The 18479-nt window shown below is 44.1% G+C and overlaps 1 long non-coding RNA gene across 1 annotated transcript; it reads right to left on the bottom strand.

Annotated features, from left to right (window-relative positions):
- Positions 1-1638: 1638 nt before the first annotated feature.
- On the bottom strand, positions 1639-5655 carry LOC124688743. The gene is made up of 3 exons (XR_006998614.1): positions 4909-5655; positions 3542-3763; positions 1639-2145 (listed from the first exon to the last, which is right to left on the bottom strand). It is a non-coding gene; the product is annotated as an uncharacterized LOC124688743 (long non-coding RNA).
- Positions 5656-18479: the final 12824 nt, after the last annotated feature.

Genomic DNA, 18479 nt, shown 5'->3' with positions numbered 1-18479 from the left:
CGCCGGTGAACCCGGCGGCTCTGGAGCTCCAAGCGCAAATGGCAGCTGCGGTCTGGTCTGGAACGGGATTTCTCCCTGGTGAGCCCCTAGGGAAGGCCCTGACGGAGAGTACTGATGTTTCATGATTTCCTGAACCACGCGAACCGCAACGCGCTCGAAAGCGTTTACCAGGCTCTCAGAATGACGGTGTAGAGAATGAGCCACCATGTAATTAACTTCATGGCGTAGAGCTCTGGTGCGTTCCTCTGAAGGGACAGATAGATCTATTTCATCGAGAACGCCTTCAGGTGAGAATCCTTTCCACCTAACGCAATGTTTACGGGCCCTCTCGAAAGAACCGATGAGATTGGATTCGAAGAAAGCTTTAATCTCATCATATTTCTTCTTGTGCTCCTCAGGCAGTTCCTCGTACGTGATTGGTGTTTCCGACATCTCAGCTGCAGAGGTTGACGCAGTTGATGTAGACTGTCCCACCGGGCGTGCCAGAATGTGTTGCCTGCCAAAACTCACCGGCGAGCAGCGACGAGCAACACGAAGAGCCGGGAGGCTCCCAGAGCCGCTGGTGGGCCCTGGTCCCTCGGGCGACGGCCCGCAAAATCCGGCACACGTCCTGGCTGGTGCAAGAGCGTGCCACCTGACCTATACCTGGTCAGGAAGGTGATGGATTGCTTCGATTAATTTCCTGCATGGTAGACACGTAAACATTAAATCCGAGCCTCGATCGGCTCTCAAGTTACCTGTGAATCGGCTCAAAGAGCCGATCGACCCATGGTTTGAGTTGGATCTACGATAGCGTGAGGGTCCTGCTTCATCGATACCAAGTTAAATCGACTTACGACAGTCTAGGGTTTTCACCGCATAACTGGAACATCTTACGCGTAATTGAGCCTGGTCGGCCTACGAAAGATAACAGAAAACTAGTCCTAGAAAAGGCCTAAAAACCAACCTAGGGTTGATTCCCGGAACAACTCCTCTAAGATCGGCAAACCGTACCTTACGTACTACTGGATCATTCAACCCGTTTGCAAGGCCTAACTATGCGGATATCAAACTAATCCTCGAAGAACAAGGAGCAACCGTAACAAATCAGATCTACTAAATAAAGAGTAAGCAAGATGCTGCCTTTGCACCGAAGATAGGTGCAAAGGCAGCTAGATATGTAGGGGTAGCCTAACTAAGCAAACATATCAAAAGAATATCGATGCTAGCCCCAAACCATCTATGATACGGTATTGCTCGCCATCAACAAGGCTTCAGTACGAGCAACACAAAACAACGAATAAACCGATACTACCTAGATCACAAGATGCGATCTAGGCAGCATGACGCTTACCCGGAAGAAACCCTCGAAACAAGGGGTGGCGATGCGCCGAAATTGTGTTTGTTGTGAACGTGATCGTCCTCCTTTCTCAATAACCCTAGGTACATATTTATAGTCCGTGGACTTTCTATCTTGCGAATAAACCTAACTGTGTACGAGCTAAACTCTATCTCTTAATTCTAACAAAATCTACCATAATGTACAAATACACGGGCAATCTAGCCCAAACGCTCGTACGAGGCCGATTCAGAAATATTTTACGTGCATATCCTCTAAGCCCATCTCAATCACAGCCCATCTCTTGATCCGGTTAAAATCCGGTGATAACACAAACTTCAAGTTACAATACAGATAGCTGATAATGTAATTCAACTATATACAGTCTGATACAACCAGAGGTTATGATAACCAAATTTTACAGATGACAAAAGAGTCACAGAGGTTGATTGCTAGAAACTATCAGAACATATGCTCATCACAAGGAGACACCACCTAGTAAATTCACAGGTACTACCCGCCACTCACAGGTAACTCTCGACTGCCACAAGCTTTTGTGAAGACAGAGAACAAGAGCTCAGGTACTATAGTCCACAGACTTTCTCTTTCCCGTATGCGACCACAGGCGATATGAACAGCCAGAACATTTCCATGCCCCCAGGGAGACGACAACGGACTCGGCAAAAGCTTCACAATTCTGAACATGACAATTGTCACCACAGAATGGCCTCACGTTACCAGACACTGCCAGGAGCTGCCAGACAATGTACCACGGAATGAATAGCTTCTAGCACACCAGGGAAGGAAGGTTCCGAGAGTTGGATAACCTGTAAAATAAGTTAGTAAATGTGGTGATGAGCTAGTGGGCACAGTTCAGCTGCAAAAACCAGATTTGTTGTCTAGCTGATTAGCACTCCAGTGATACTGATGATACTGATATGATGACACTACCAAACCAAAGAGAACACACAGTATAAGTTGTTGGCCTACAAATTTAAACTGCATAGTTCTTCAAACGAGAAGGAAACGGAATATCTCATTAAGAGAGAAAAATGTAAGACACTGTTTGGACTCTAGGTTGCAGGAAATTCATGTAAATCTTGCAGGAAACAGTTCAGGCTACGCTGGCAAACTGGCATAGTGCAGGAACATCATCATGTCCAAACCTTATTTGGGAAGAACGTAGACGAACCCAGGGAAGCAAACTAACATCAACATAATAACCTGCTTGGGCCTGTAATTTGTGTGTGTACAGCTGTAACCTGTGTAGTTTTTTAGATAACTTTGAAGTAATGTAACCTATTTGTACCAAGTAATTTGTATCGTTGGAGCACTTTTCAACACCAAGTGCTATGTATTAGGTGTGCTTATTTTCTGGACAGGTTTGCTTCATGACGCTGATCAAGGGCCAGCCAATTCAAAGTTTCAAAAAACCAATTTCTTGGCATGCGCTGAAGCTACGAGAGTACAGCTCATAAATTTAGCAATGCACAAGAAAGAGGCAGAAGTTTGCTGTCCATTATTGCATAGCTACACAGGATCGACAAACTTGAAGGTAAGCTAAAAATGTTGAGCAGATGGTTTACATATTTTGTTACCAACTCAATATTTTGTTACCAAAACAGAGCATGGCCACTGAACACTGAATGCAGGAGTACTAGTCACATGTACCAAATGCTCTGAATAACTAGCATACAACTTGGAAACTCGCAATACAAAGCAGAGATATCAGTACTCCAGTTCCTGGACTACAATATCATGGAGTAGATGGAAGTACTGTTTTTATGGTGTTATTTCCTGAACTCCAATTGCCCGAACTACAGTATAGAGTATGATGTTAATTGCTAAGACATTACACTAAAAATGGAAGCATAGAAATTGACCTATAATTGGGACATTTTTTTTTATTAAGGGTGGTTCAGATATGGCATCTTATGGGCATCGAGCTGCATGCATCTTGCACCAATTTCAACAGAAATTCTTCAGTTATTCTCTTGGAGAAGCACCGAAAGATCCCAGAAACAACCTATTCTACACCGGAGATAATGTTAGTACTAGCGGAAAAATGAAAAATAAGAATGAATTAGGATAAGATAGCAAGTAGCTTCAAATTCGACCATGTATCCCCTCCCTAAGGTGATAACAAGAACGGACTAGGATTAGACAGAGCACATGGCACTAACTGGGTAGCTCGGAGGTAGGGGTCGATTTTAACTTCTGTACCTTGGAGAGGATGGAGTCGACGTGATCAGGCGGCGGCCGGACAGCGGGGGCTGCGGAGAGGGAACATAGGAGGGAGGGGACGCACCGACGGCGTGGCCGATGGAGGCATCGAGACCTGCCTCCAACCGAACCCTTCCTCGATTCCTTGCAGGCAACACTCATGGAAGGAGGCGGCGAGGTCCCCAGATCCTTCAACTAGGCCATCGAGCTCCGCCATCGGGCCTGGCAAAGCCACCATCAAATTTTGTATCTAGGTCAAAAGAATCGATCCTTGTGGCCTGGGATTAGATGCAGCGAGGCTAGGGGACGGCGGCGGTATTTTGATTTTGGAGACAATTTCTTTTAATCTGTATAGGATACAAATGACTGCTAGTACCACTGTTTCGGATGAAAGCATCCTAACGTTTACAACTTGTTTTATTGAACGGTCATAAAAAATTAGATTAGACGGAACCTATATTAAATTAGACGGAGCCAAAGTTTCGTACCAATCACCGTAAAAGAGCTCTACATATATACAAGTTAATTACTGTGACATCCCCTAGCCATGACAGTTGGATTAGATTGATTACAAATTTAAACATACAAAAAGTTGTTCATTTGATTAGTTTTGGATAACGTTGTCTAATTATTTAGTGTGTCGTCGTAGCAACGCACGGGCTCTTTGCTAGTTTTTTTTATTCCTCCTGTCTACACTACGTGCTTTAGCTTTGGCAAAACTATTTCTCAAAGCCACCCATTTATTTTGATTTGCTGGTTTTACTTTTGGAAAGCTGAAAAAAACTCAAACAAATACATCCTAGGAGGCATTCAGATTTCCGACAGTGTGCCAGCAATCTCAATTAGCAATGAAACCCAGAACAGGATAGATGCCAAGCACTACATCCTGCCCCCTATTATCTGGAGTTTATCCGTAAAATAAAACAATCAACTGGAGCGACAAACAAACTAAATTTGTAGATAAAATAAAGTACTATGTTCATCAATAAATTACAGTACGTATAAAAGAGAAGAGAGTCGAACCGAAATGATTTTACGGGGATGGTACGCGTTTATAGGAATAACGACAGTGATTGCTAACTTTGGTACTCTATCCATCATTTACAGGGTAAATAAAAATTTGCTGATCTTTTAATGGCCATTCTGAACAACATAAATGCAATCCAGTTAATACTGAAGGATTAAGGATACTGAATAAGAATGGATTTGTGAAGGGGGGTCATATACTCTAATTGATGTATAAGAATAATGGATACCGAATATAAATGAAGCTACGAAGGGATATATACTCTAACATATCTGTAATTACAACACATGTTATGTTCGAACAATGGTAGGTTGCAGAAATATATAGAACGAGAACTAACCTGAGGTTGAATGTAGGGGTGGACACAAAGCTCAAGGCTCGAGGCTCGGCTCGGGCTCGACAGGGCTTGGCTCGGGCTCGACTCGGCTTGAAGGTCAGGCAAGCCAAGCCTAAACCCTCCGACGAAGGCTCGAGGCTCGACAAGCCCGCTCGATGAAGCTCGCAAGCCGGCTCGAAGGCTCGATGCAATAAAAAAAGTTAACACTTCACGGATGTTATATGTAAAAATTAACAATTATAAACAACAACCGAGCATAAATACCTTGGGTCTAACAAGTTTCACAAAGTACCAATAACATAACAATAGCATATTATCACAAGTTCACGCAAATGCATGCACCTAGACAATAGAGAGTGTCACACATCATCTGATCATGCGAGGCAGTCAGTTAGTTAAACAAACAAAGAGCTAATAGAGATGAGCCAGGTTGGAGCAGAACAAATGCATACTCAATTAAACGACATGTTGAATTAAATAGACACATCCAGCGCTTTCCCTTCCTGGTTGCTTTCAGCTGGTGGCGGAGTAGCATAGTAGCAGCTGATTTTACGGACTTGAGAATCAGAAATAGAGCAGCCGGTGGTGGAGACTCGAGAATCGGAAAAAGATCAGCCTGTGGTGGGAATTCGTGTTGATCTGGTTGGAGGAGACGAGGCCGCCAATGCCAGACACCGGTGGAGAAGCTAGTTGCACCACAGATGGAAGGCCGGCGGGAGAAGGTCCGGAGACCGGCGGCCGGCCGGCGGCGGGCGGAGGGCCGCCATTAACGCTAGCTGATGCCTCGTAGGACCTAGGGGACCTAGGAGATGTGCGAGCGATTGAGAGGCAAAGCTATCGATCTGGATGGGATGAGGAAGAGATTCATCCACGCGTTTGACTTTATCCTGTAGGCGCCAGGCTCGACGAGCCGCTCGAGCCGAGCCGCAAGCCTCCCGAGCCGAGCATCGAGCCTGTTTTCTGAGTACGTTTGTGCCACAAGCCGAGCCAGGCTCGGCTCGATTTTCTTCGAGCCTGATCGAGCCGAGCCTCGAGCCGGCTCGGCTCGGCTCGATTCCACCCCTAGTTGAATGGTTAGAAGGGTGGTTGCACACCCAAGCTCACCAGAGTTCATACCCTAGATTTAACATATGTGTGCATAAAGACGGAATATTATGTTATATTTATTGATAGGAAAAATTTGCTATAGAACATCGTTATTTTAAACACGCCGTCTTGTTATGTCTTTGCCAGGTACTATTATAATTTTGTGGGACATTTTTTTCCAAACAAACTATATACCTAAAAAGGGAAAGTTTGCCACTTTTGCGTGGGATGACCGGTTTCGAAGACATTGTGCCAAACTTTCTGCTTTTGGTCATGCAATGTTTTCTGGCAAACATCTCACAATATTGTAAAGGTATTTAGCAAAGACGTAATTGGACGGTGTATTTCGGTAAATGCTAGAAGTAACGGTGTCATGTAGTAATTTTTCCTTTTTGATAATTGTTTGTAAAAGTTTAGTCAAATTTACTTTTAAAAATGCAAGTCTTATTATTGGAACGGATGGAGTATTATAGTAGTAAATAGTACTTAGTAGACATACATGGAGCTATTAAGCGCGATGTAGCAGTTCATGATTTTAGTTTGCCATACTACATTGTTGTATCACAACCCAAGGTTGCAACCATCAATGAGGATCATTGACAATCCGTCCTCCTATTATGGGAAGCTCTATTTTCTACTACCTCTGTTTCAATAAATAAGGCGCACACGCATTTCAAATAGACTTTAACTGAAAAAATTGAGCAACAAAATCCTGATTATATTGTATATAATTGGTATCGTTGGATTCGTATCGAAAACACTTACTAATGATGATTATTTTATACCAAAAATGATTATATATTTGAAGTAATTTTTTGTCAAACAAAAAACACGAAAAAGAATGCACCTTACATACTGAAATGGAGGGAGTACCTTCAATTATAGATAAGTCTAAATAAACCTTGAACTTCAAATCCCTAAAAAAATGAGCCCTGAACTATTTGATCCCGGGTTAATCACGGTTTTAGCTATATAAGCTGGTTTGACAGGTCGGGATGCTGATGGGGCGCTTTGGAAAAGCAAGTTTAGGGTGCCACACAGGCCTAAACGGACCAGGGGGTAAGCAAGCTCTCTCCACTACCTTTCATGTCTCCCTCCGCCGTACCTGTTCAACGCTCCTTTATTTGTTCTCCCGTTCGAAACCTGCCTGTGTTCTCCAGTTTGTACGAGCTATCGAAGAAGCTTATAGCAAAAATCAGTCCAGGTTGACCGAGATTTTGATTTTCAGGAAATTGAAATTCAAAGGTTTTATTTATGACTTGGTCTAAGAATTCTAGGTTGAATCCACTAATTTGGCAGCATCTTGTCCTTTTTGTGACACTCATAACCGTAAGAGCCTATGTAATTGCGTTGGCTAGTTGATGGATTTGAATTGTATTACAGTACTGTATAGCCTGAGATGTGCTTCTATCTATTGTTGTTCAAAACTAATCTGCTGTGTGATGCAAATGTCAAAGATTTAGCAAACATGATGTTGAAAATTTTAACACGCTAATTAACCTTGAACAGCTTAGCTGCTAGTCTAATTTTCTCTTTAAGAGATGTTATATTTCCCTGGTGTTTCTACCCATCCATTATTTGTCACAGAATATTTATTAAGTTTGCTAGTCGGTGCTTGGGCGAGAAAGTAAGTACATGCCACTCAAGAATTCATTCGGAACCCACTTGCTGGCTGCACCCTGCACGATCGAGCTAATCACGTATACTGGGAGAGAGAGAAATAAAAAAAACCGAGGCGTCAGAGAACACTCTAGCAGCACGTTTGAAGTTTACCATAGAAGCTAATCAAAAAGGAAAATGCTGTAGTTCCCCCGGGGGATCCCACGATCCTATCCTCCGCTTCCTCCAGGTGACACGCGTCCAAAAAATCGTTAGCCCCACCACTCCACATTATCTCCTCCGCTTCTTCCTCCCTCGTTCCCCTTCCTCTCCCAACTTCCACACCCTATCTCTCCTCCCGTCCTCCGCCATTAGAAACCAGAGGAACCACCACGGAATCCCGCACCGCCGCCTGAACTCGTTGACGTGCTGCTGCATCCGCCACCGCCCCCTGCCTCCGGTTCCATCCCATCCCGTGGCCGTCGCTGCTGCTGACGGCACATGTTGGTGCGCGCCGCCCGATTCCCTACCCGAGCGGCGCCGCCTCTACGGGACGCCTCCGGCGGTGCCCCGTGGTCTACTCCCTCCTGCAGATCAGCGGCTCCCTGAGGTATGCTCCCTTCTGCAGCTCGGCGGCGCCCCAAGGTCTCCTTCCTCCTGCAGCTCGGCGGCCTCGAGGAGGAAGGCGATGCGGGTGCAGTCACCGGCGCCGCCCCGCCTCAAAGATAGAGGCCCGCGGGGATGCTACACAGGCCGTCGTTGATGCTGCCAACGGTGGGCATAGTTGCTGCCGGCGGCAGGCGGAGATGCTGCCGGCGACGGGCGGAATCGCTACCGGCGACGGGCGGAGTTGCTGCCAGTGGAGTCGGTAGGTGCTACCATAGGCGCGTGGAGGTGCTCCAAAGCAGGACCTCGGTGCTGCCATTAAAGTTCGTCGTTGCTACAAAAGGAGGGCGTCGATGCTACCATCGGTGGCAGCGTTGCTGCTTGCCGGAGCTAGGCTGCTGCAAAAGAAGTTCCGGTGGTGGTGCCTGTTGTGGTGGGCGCTCTGTGGTCTGAGCTCTCACCAGCGTTAGAGGGGCCGGAGTTGCTACCAAGGAGCAACAGGTTTGCTACCAATTAACCACGGTTGTGCTACAAAGGATTCGACGTCGCCGGCGATGGACGGCGGTGCTGCAAGCGAGAGCGGTAGTGCTGCCGGCGCAGGCGGCGGGCCGCGGAGTTCACCAGAGCTCATCTCGCTATCTCTCGCGGGAGGACGATGCTGCCCAGACCCAAATCCCATCACGGTTGTATTTTTCCTTTTTTTTATGTTACATGGAGAAGGTTGACCTGAATGGACAGTTTTGATCTGCCGCATCGGACGGCTGCGCACCCGGGGGATCGGGGGATTTGATCCCCCGGGGGACACTCAGCACGCTCCAATCAAAAAAGAAGCAAACCCAACGGACAAAAAGAAGGAGCTGATCCAGCGCATCCGCGCGGCAGCGAGCTTACAGAACCGCACAACCTACAAGTCTCTCACCTTGGGATGGATTTTCTAACGCCTAAACTATGTCAGCTTCTTTTTAGTCGACAAAGTTAAGGCTGTGTCAGCTTCTTTTTCGTGTCAACTATTTAGAATTACAGAAGGGGAAACATCAAGTTGAACAGTGCAAAGGGACATAAAATGATCCATGCATAAAAAACTAAATTTTACTAGCCAAACAATTCTACTCCCTTGGATCCATATATATTAAGTGTTAGAGCTTTACTTCAGTTTAGTCCAAAATTGAACTAAAGCTCCGATACTTATTACGGATGGAAGGGAATGGTATATATTGATGATCTAAAAAATATGTATATATGGCGCGAACACAATTCCATGATAAACAACACAAAACATAACAACGCACTTCCCAACTTCCATTAATAAAAACATATCAACGTTCCGACCATTCCCAATTCAACAAAGTGCAACCCATATAGCCGAGGTGCACTAAACAACTAACCGAAATAGATTTCTAGCAGTGACCAAAGATGAGAACAAGAAACTGATTTCACTGTAACCTAACAACAACCAACACTTGGCCACCATGGCAGACTTTTCAGACAAATGGTAGTTTTCAGACACAAACATCAACGCCAATCTCACATCTTAGTCGCTATCACTGGATGAAGCTGCACCAAAAGGAGAAGGCACAGTCAGTTTTAGAGGGAATTGCACATTCCACCATGCTCATCTCAATACGTTGCATATATCACCATATCAACAGAAATTTTGCACATTCCACCAGGTCTACATCTAATCCATCGCAATCTAGTCTAATACTTTGTTAACAGCTAACTTAGCAACAAGTACAATGCGAGGTTGTTTTACCCAAGGTCATGCCAAAAGAAATTTTGGGCATGGTTCAGCCATATAAGAGTACAATTTAGGCGACAATAAATATCAACAATGCACCATACATAAAGTAGAACATGACCATAACAGTGAGGAAACTCAAAACGGAGGCTCACCTGCACACAACGCTTTCTTTTCAAACATTTAGAATTTGTATTTGAATTTAAAAAGAAAAATTAAAACAAAATTTTAGAGATAGCTATTGATATATATTACAAACGTGTAAAATCTCAATACAAACTACTTTGTATTCTAAGGTACACAACACTGACAAAATCTGACAAATTTTCTAGTGAACGGTGCATATTTCAACAATATAAAGTAGTTCATATTGAGAATTTACAAGTTTGTAGTGTACATCATTGGATACCTCTACATTTTTTCCATATTTTTTTGAACTTTAAAATACAAATTTTAATTATTTTAAAATAAATAGCTACATGTAACTCGGCCTCCATTCGTCCACCCTCCATAAGAGTGCATTGAATTGGGCGACACAGTGTTGGTTGGAGCAAAGAGAGGGGTCGGGGCTAAACTGCTAAAATGTAAAAAAATTAGTTGTGATTACGGTTCTGGATATGTATGTGCCATATAGCCATTACACACAACACGTAATCCAGATTGAAACATCATGACGATCATTCTCGTTGAAAATTTTCTTGATAGTTTACGCCAGCAGTCAAGTAAGAATACAACATGATGCTTTTATGCTCTCACATTCCTAAGCGTGAGACATGTCCATTTTGTGTTGTGCCTACAGTGGACACATGGGGAGGTGCCATACCTGATTAGAAACGGGCTTATCCATGTGGGACATAATTGTCAGTTTAGCTATTAAGGGTGATAAAATGAATATTTAGACTGGGTTGCAACTAATTAGATGTAGACCTGGTGGAGACTGCAAAAGTTTTGTAGACGTGGTGTTATGCGCAACCAAATGAGCTGAAACTGGTGGAAGCTGCAATTCCCTCTGTCAGTTTTATCCAAATATGTTATCAGTTGACATAAGGCATGAATTTGAAATATCTTGGTTTGCAGTTTTTGTATAGGAACTATCCAGCAGCCTGACAAATAATGGTTTGTTGATAATGGAGGAGTTCTTTTTTTTAGGGCAACACCAAAAAATATGACCATTCAGGGAGGCTGCAAGACTGAAAAAGGCTTCATGCTTGAGAACAAATGTAATTTGGGTACCAATCTCTGTCAATACAACTGACTGAAGGCCCGGACAACAGTAAATACGGCATGGAAAAGACAGCCCTTTCTGGATTGATGCGGTGTACTCCATTGCACTACCTCTGTCCCAAAAATATAAGATGGTTTGGTAGGTTTTTTCTACCCTCTATCTACTCTTAGTACCAAATGAATGAGAACAGAGCTAAAATGGATTTCGAGATGAGAACAGTTAAACAGTTAAAGCATAGGAAACAATTTCTCTACTGAAAACAATAAAGAAAAGAGAATCAAAAATAAATGATTTGGGATGTATGATATAGATACAAAAATGTGTACAAAGTATTAACCATAATTTACAGAAGAAAACTACAACCATTCTAAACTCCATTATTATGCAAACCCAATTTATACTTAAGGATACTAGATACAAAATATGGATGCATTAGATGGAGGCGTGCTTACATTTAATTGATGTGTAATTAAAGCAGACAAGTTAGAAAAAATAAGGAGTACTAGATATGACGAAAGGCAACTTACAATCTCAGTGTTTTTTCCACCATTCCTTGATGCTAATTTGTTTATAAAGTATGCCAGAAGTACTCAAGATCTTCAAAATTTCGCGAACACCTTGATCAATTTTATGACATTCAATCTCCACAACCAAAAGAGACGCACACAAAATTGGTTGCTCTATTGTTTCTTGGGGTACTGTTGCTCCTACAAAGTTCTAAAACATAATAACAATTATTAAGAGTAAGAAAGGCACACTAGATAATACCTTAACTAATTCAGCAACATCTTTGCATAAATAAATATACCTCAGTGTTACTAAGCACAAGAGTGAGCCCCTTAAGAACCGGAGTGTGTTGGAGAATGCAAACTAGGTCACTAGCCGTAGACAACCAATCGTCAAGTACCAGAGTTTTTAATTTGCCAAATATGGGGCACGATGCCAAATCCCACCTCAAGATTGACTGGACAGAATGCAAATGAACAAAAGACTGCCATGAGCTCCAGTTAGAATCTTCAATTTCAAAACGAAGACAAAATCCTACACCATTAGGCCCCTAAACTATCACATTTTATCCAATCAAGCCACTATGTCAAAGTTTGCAAACCGTGGTAATGAAAATAAGCAACTCGGCTATATGTAGCTCTAATAATGGATAGTGATACAACAACTGCTAAGAAAGAGGGCAAAGCATACCATTTCTGGTTGAGCAGTCAATACCAGATGAACAGCATTGGATAACCTGTTGAGAAGCACACACTCCTCATGACAAGTACAGGAAGGATCATTACATTCACAGTAATCGAGGCACAAATGACCAAAGCTAACATATGCTGTTTGTAGCCGTGGCATCTTTTTAAGCAAAGGTGTCAAGTCGTCACATAAACCATCACCACATTCTAGTTCCAGTGAGATAAGATGCGGGGTGTAAATTTGAATGCGGGATTGCCCACGAAAGGTACATCCACCAATGATCTGCAGATACTTGAGTGATTCAGAAACTATCCTGCGTACATAAATGATGCAATCCCTAATTGTTAGCATCTGTAATTTTGGGCAGTCCGAGAAATCCAACGAGGAGTGTTTGAACTCAACATATTCAAAGTCGATGGTCTTCAAGTACTGGGAGATGAGACGATCATCAAGTGGTAATGGCATATCATAATAATTTTCGGGTTGGAGTCTGTGTCCATGATAAAGTCCAGGTTCAACTCTAAGCCGCTTAACTCGGCACTGTAGAACGTACTCAATCAACTGCTTGGTGCATGTGAAAGCACCACAATTATCCACCACATCAAAGTGATGGATCACGCAGTAGGTTAGAGGTGAGTTCCCCCGGACGTGGTTTATGAGATTCGCCAACTTCTCAAAACGGTCGAAGGTAGGGGAACTCCATTTTTCATAGTCGAAGCTCAGCCTGGTTCTATCTCTCCAGATGTCGCGCCACCTAGTTCCGAGGACACAAGTCTGCAGGGCATCATCCCCCGGCAAAAAGTACAGGATACGGCGGAGCAGGTCGTCAGGTAGATCGTCGAAGGGATCCTTGTCGCTCGCCGCAGCCTTCTTCGGCATTCTGTCGAGCAGGTGGCGGGTCCTGTCAGATCGGGGAAAAAGATTCAGCAGAAACATCAGATGAGAGGAGAAACCCGTCGCCGGACATAGCAGCACGAGGTCGTGGTCTAAAGAAAAACAAGAAGAACGCCGCATCACCTGAGCTTGACTCGTAGACCGGCGGAAGCTCCCGCCGCCGGCAGTCGCGGGGAAGATGAGGGAGAGCGCTACGGCTCGTGTCACCCTGTCGTATTTAAAACCACGCGGGGGAGAGCAGACGAATCGCGCCGTCCCTCGATTGCACACGCGCCATTATTGCTGTGTTCATTTCCCACAGAATTTTGACGGACGTGGTGGAATACGAGAAGATGGCTGCCGCGAATGAGTCGGTGAGATTTCCCGTACTACTCACACTGAATTCAAGACCTTTTGTTGAACTAGTATTTTCAAATTTCTTCTGGGGATTTAGAATTGATGTTTGGATCTGCTACGGCGGTCGTTTGATTTACCGTTTTACTAACCGTTAGTCGACTGGTTTCTTTTGGCCATCAGTCGAATCTGTGGCCGTGGTTTCTACGCGGATGCGTGTTGAAAGCACCGACGAAAGACTACAGAGAGCAGGTTTTCTTAACGGGTTTTTTGGTAAAAGTTCATTCTTTCGTGTCCGGTTTGCTGCACCGGCCTGCTTCATTTCCCAATTTCAAGAGTAGAGAGATAAATTGTCAAAAAAAAAAGTTGTAGAGAGATAAGACCTGCCGCAAATATCCGAATGTGGAAATCCGAAGAGAAGGAAAAAAGGTCGGTAATGTACAGATGGTTTAGTGATTTTGATGACATCCTACGTCCATCAATTCTGCAACATTGCAGATTTAGAGCATCTCCAAAGCATTATTTGGCCGCGTCGAACGAGTTTAACCATCCCAAGCCGGATACAGAACATGTCACCGTGTGACATGCGGACTAAATCCAAATTTAAACATCGCGAAAAAATTTGAAAAAATCATGCATGTTCACAGTACATATTAAGATAACCCCTAAAAATTTCAGATCAAAATTCGAAACATACATTGAGAAACAAAAAAAAGATACGCGCCCTAGGGCGACGCATTTCGGACACCGAAAATGTCCGCACGCGTCCGTTTACGTCGGTCCAAATGGTTGAAATCGACAGCGCGTCCATTTGCGTCGGCCCAAATGATTCAAATAGACAGCGCGTCCGTTTGCGTCGGGTAGCTCCAGCGGCAAGATGCATTTTTCGATTTTGGATTTTTTGAACATAAAATCAGAATTTACATAGTAAAACAAAGAAAAATAAAAACCATAACGCCTGCGCCTACTGGTTGTCGTCGTCGCTGTCGATCACGACGAGCTCCGGTACCGTCCACGGCCAGTTCGCAAGCGGCGGAACATACGACGGTGTCGCGGTCGGTGGTGGAGGTTGAGTAGCCTAGGCCGGAGGTGGAGGTTGAGCAGCTCAGGCCGGCGGTGGAGGTTGAGAAGTGATACGTCTCCGACGTATCGATAATTTCTTATGTTCCATGCTTGTTTTATGACAATACCTACATGTTTTGTTCACACTTTATATCGTTTTTATGCATTTTCTGGAACTAACCTATTGACGAGATGCCGCAGTGCCAGTTCATGTTTTGTGCTGTTTTTGGTTTCAGAAATCCTAGTAAGGAAATATTCTTGGAATCGGACGAAATCAACGCCCAGCATCTTAGAATTGCATGAAGCTTCCAGAACACCCGAGAGCCGCCAGAGGGGGCCACAGGGGCCCACACTTGTGGCCGGCGCGGCCAGGGGGTAGGGCGCGCCGCCCTAGTGTGTGGTCCCACCAGGACTCCACCGACCTTGCCCTTCCGCCTACTTAAAGCCTCCGTCGTGAAAACCCTATACGAAAAAGCCACGGTACGAGAAACCTTCCAGAGCCGCCGCCATCGCGAAGCCAAGATCTGGGGGACAGGAGTCTCTGTTCCGGCACGCTGCCGGGACGGGGAAGTGCCCCCGGAAGGCTCCTCCATCGACACCACCGCCATCTCCATCAACACTGCTGTCTCCCATGAGGAGGGAGTAGTTCTCCATCGAGGCTCGGGGCTGTACCGGTAGCTATGTGGTTAATGTCTCTCCTATGTACTTCAATACAATAATCTCATGAGCTGCCTTACATGATTGAGATTCATATGATGATGCTTGTAATCTAGATGTCATTATGCTAGTCAAGTGGATTTTACTTATGTGATCTCTGGAGACTCCTTGTCCCACGTGTGTAAAGGTGACAGTGTGTGCACCGTGTGGGTCTCTTAGGCTATATTTCACAGAATACTTATTCACTGTTATGAAGAGCATAGTGAAGTGCTTATTTATATCTCTTTATGATTGCAATGTGTTTTGTATCACTATTCATCTATGTGCTACTCTAGTGATGTTATTAAAGTAGTTTATTCCTCCTGCACGGTGTAATGGTGACAGTGTGTGCATCGTGTAGTACTTGGCGTAGGCTATGATTGTGATCTCTTGTAGATTATGAAGTTAACTATTGCTATGATGGTATTGATGTGATCTATGCCTCCTTTCGTAGTGTGAAGGTGACGAGTGTGCATGCTATGTTAGTACTTGGTTTGGTTATGTTGATCTGTCATGCACTCTAAGGTTATTTAAACATGAACATCGAATATTGTGGAGCTTGTTAACTCCGGCATTGAGGGTTCGTGTAATCCTACACGATTAGTGGTGTTCATCATCCAACAAGAGAGTGTAGAGTCTAGCATCTATCTATTTATTCTGTTATGTGATCAATGTTGAGAGTGTCCACTAGTGAAAGTATGATCCCTAGGCCTTGTTCCTAAATACGCTATCGCTGCTTGTTTACTTGTTTTCTTGCATCTCTACGCCCGCAATATTACCACCATCAACCACACGCCAGCAAGCACTTTTGTGGCGCCGTTACTACTGCTCATACTTATTCATACCACCTGTATTTCACTATCTCTTCGCCGAACTAGTGCACCTATTAGGTGTGTTGGGGACAAGAGACTTCTTGCTTTGTGGTTGCAGGGTTGCTTGAGAGGGATATCTTTGACCTCTTCCTCCCTGAGTTCGATAAACATTGGGTGATCCACTTAAGGGAAACTTGCTGCTGTTCTACAAACCTCTGCTCTTGGAGGCCCAACACTGTCTACAGGAAAAGGAGGGGGGCGTAGACATCAAGCACTTTTCTGGCGCCGTTGCCGGGGAGGAAAGGTAAAAGGCACTCATACTCCGGTTCCGGATGTAGAGTACTTTTTCTGGCGCCATTGTGTGTGTGCTCGAAGCTATTTCCTTTAGATCCTGCAATTGCATCTTTTTGTTTCTTGTTTACACTAGTAAGGCATAATGGACAACAATGAGCTTCTTATTCTATTTCCTGATTTAAGACATGGATGGTTTGATCCGAAAATTAAAAAACCCATGGAACATATTAGTATGAACACTTTGAACACCATTGTTGCTAATGATATGGAAAATTCTAAGCTTGGAAGCTGGCTTTGATGAGCATGATATTTTTAGTCCCCCAAGCATTGAGGAGAAAATTTTCTTTGATGATACTTTGCCTCCTATTTATGATGATTATAATGATAGTAGTCTTTTGGTGCCACCTACTATGGAGGATAAATTTGATTATGATTACAATATGCCTCCTATATTTGATGATAGCTACTATGTTGAATTTGCTCCCACTACAATTAATAAGAATGACTATGCTTATGTTGGGAGTAGTAATTATTTTATGCATGAGACTCATGATAAGAATGCTTTATGTGATAGTTATATTGTTGAGTTTGCTCATGACACTACTGAAAGTTATTATGAGAGAGGAAAATATGGTTGTAGAAATTTTCATGTTACTAAAACACCTCTCTATATGCTGAAATTTTTGAAGCTACACTTGTTTTATCTTCCTATGCTTGTCACTTTGCTCTTTATGAACTTGTTTATTTACAAGATTCCTTTTCATAGGAAGCATGTTAGACTTAAATGTGTTTTGAATTTGCCTCTTGATGCTCTCTTTTGCTTCAAATACTATTTCTTGCGAGTGCATCATTAAAACTACTGAGCCCATCTTAATGGCTATAAAGAAAGAACTTCTTGGGAGATAACCCATGTGTTTATTTTAGTACAGTACTTTGTTTTATATTTGTGTCTTGGAGGTGCTACTATTGTAGCAACCTCTCCTTATCTTTATTTTATTGCATTGGTGTGCCAAGTAAAGTCTTTGATAGTAGAGCTGATACTAGATTTGGATTACTGCGCAGAAACAGATTTCTTGCTGTAACAAATTTGGGTTGAATTGTCTGTAGGTAACAGAAAATTATGCCAATTTACGTGAGTGATCCTCAGATATGTACGCAACTTTCATTCAATTTGAGCATTTTTATCTGAGCAAGTCTGGTGCCTCTAAAAAATTCGTCTTTACGGACTGTTCTGTTTTGACAGATTCTGCCTTTTATTTCACATTGCCTCTTTTGCTGTGTTGGATGGATTTCTTTGTTCCATTAACCTCCAGTAGCTTTGTGCAATGTTCAGAAGTGTTTAGAATGATTGTGTTGTAGGATAACGTTGCATAGAAAACAAAAATTTTCCTACCGCGAACACGAAATCCAAGCCAAGATGCAATCTAGAAGACGGTAGCAACGAGGGGATTATCGAGTCTCACCCTTGAAGAGATTCCAAAGCCTACAAGAGGAGGCTCTTGTTGCTGCGGTAGACGTTCACTTGCCGCTTGCAAAGCGCGTAGAAGATCTTGATCACGATCGGTTCCGGCGCCACGAGCGGGCAGCACCTCCGGTGCTCGGTCACACGTTCGGTTGTTGATGAAGACGACGTCCACCTCCCCGTTCCAGCGGGCAGCGGAAGTAGTAGCTCCTCTTGAATCCGGCAGCACGACGGAGTGGTGTCGGTGGTGGTGGAGAAATCCGGCGGAGCTTCGCTAAGCGTGCGGGATGTGGTGGAGGAGAGAGGGCCGCTAGGGTTTGGGAGAGGGGGCGCCGACCACTAAGGGGTGCTGCCACCTTGTGGTCTTTGGGTGGCCGGCCCCCTCCCCTTGGCCCCTCATTATATAGGTGGAACCCCAAGTGTTGGTCTCCAAGTCTTCGAATAAGACCCGAACCAAAAATCTTCCATATGGTGGGGAAACCTACCCAAGCTAGGACTCCCACTAGAGGTGGGAGTTCCACCTCCCATATGGGGGGGTGGCCGGCCCCCTAAGAGGGAGTCCACTTGGGACTC

This window comes from Lolium rigidum, chromosome 2, assembly GCF_022539505.1.
Source record: "Lolium rigidum isolate FL_2022 chromosome 2, APGP_CSIRO_Lrig_0.1, whole genome shotgun sequence".
NCBI lineage: Eukaryota > Viridiplantae > Streptophyta > Magnoliopsida > Poales > Poaceae > Lolium > Lolium rigidum.
Note: the sequence above shows the minus strand (reverse complement) of the source record. Positions and strands in the feature narration are given on the sequence as shown.